Source organism: Pteropus vampyrus, unplaced genomic scaffold (assembly GCF_000151845.1).
Source record: "Pteropus vampyrus isolate Shadow unplaced genomic scaffold, Pvam_2.0 Scaffold191, whole genome shotgun sequence".
Taxonomy (NCBI): Eukaryota; Metazoa; Chordata; class Mammalia; order Chiroptera; family Pteropodidae; genus Pteropus; species Pteropus vampyrus.
The window spans coordinates 1,618,127-1,619,597 of NW_011888972.1; positions in this window are offsets into that span (position 1 = coordinate 1,618,127).

The window sequence follows — 1,471 nt, forward strand, 5'->3', positions numbered from 1 at the left end:
AGCTCCCCCACTCTTTATCTCTGCGTGTCAAGCTCAGTGGATCTGCGACCCTTGGCCCCACGCCCAAGGCTCCTGTAGCCCCCAATCCCGCTCCTGGCAGGACCCCTCTTGGGAGCCCCGCCCCCGGCAGCGGCGACCGCAGGTAATCCCCTCCCCCTTCCTGCTCCCGCAGCTCCAGCCCCTTCCAATTAGCCGAGTCGCGGATCCCCTCTGCTGGGAACGGCTTCCCCCTCCCGCGCCCTCCCCCACTCGGCTCCCACGTGGGGAGCCCCGCTCCCAAGCCCGGCTGCCCCATTCACAGCGTTCTCCTCCATTGTCCGCGGCCTGTCACTCACGCAAGGCATTAGCATTTCTAAAGCCCACTTCTCCTAGTCGCCGCTTTGGCCAAGCCTGGGCAGAAGAACTTAGCCCTATAGAACAACAATTACGACTATCCTTCAAGAGTACTTTAGAGTATATAATTCACGTTTCTACATACCCATCTCATTTACTTCTCACAACAGCCCCCAGCGGCGAGACACCGACATCCCGAGAAGTTCTGTGAGTTGCTCAAGGTCACGAAGTAATTTCTGAAGCCAAGATTTCAACTCGGGTTTGTCTGATGCCAAAGGCCATTCTTTCCACTACCCCACCTTGCCTCTCTGTCAGACAGAGCTTGTTGCTACTTGGCTGGGCACTCTCACAAGGTGGCTTGACACTCCTGGGGAAGGAGTACTGGATTCCTCCTGCAGAGGAGGCTCTGGACAGTACCCTGCTGCCACTAACCCGGGGACTCCTAGGTGGTGACTTCTTCAGACCAACACTTAGGGAATCTGGCCCAGTCAAAAATGCAGCATGGGGAAGCGGTGACAGGTTCAGGCGCCAGATGCCAGGTTCATATCCCAGCTGTGCCACTTAGCAGCCATGTGGCCTCCGATAAGTGACTTAACTTCGTTGTGCGTCTATATGATGGGTTAGACTGAGCATCAAGTGAGTGAATATGCATAAAGGACATAGAATAGTGCCTAGACTGCACTATTTGATTCTGTGAACATTATTATTTGCTTGGCCTCAGTACTTCTGGGGTCAGGAGCAGCATGGTGTGAACGGAGAATAGCTTTCTTATTAGACAGCCTAGGATTCAAATTCTGGTTCTGCCATTTACTAGCTGTGTGACTTTATATAAATGACACCCTCTCTGGGCCTCAGCTTACTCAGCAGTTAAATGGAGATGATAATAGTTCTTACTTTCCAGAGTGGTCATGAAAATATTTACACAAGCATTTTCTCAAAAGGTAGAATGCCATAGACACTACATGGTTTAACAATTATTATCAATAATTCTGTTCAAGATTCTATTCGAGAGCTTTAACTCGGACAGTGTCCTAGTGGGGCATAACCACCCACAGTGACATTTGCTAACCCATCCCTTATATCCCAATAAAAACATTCACAAGTCAAAAAAAAAAAAAAGATCTTTAACTCTTTTGCC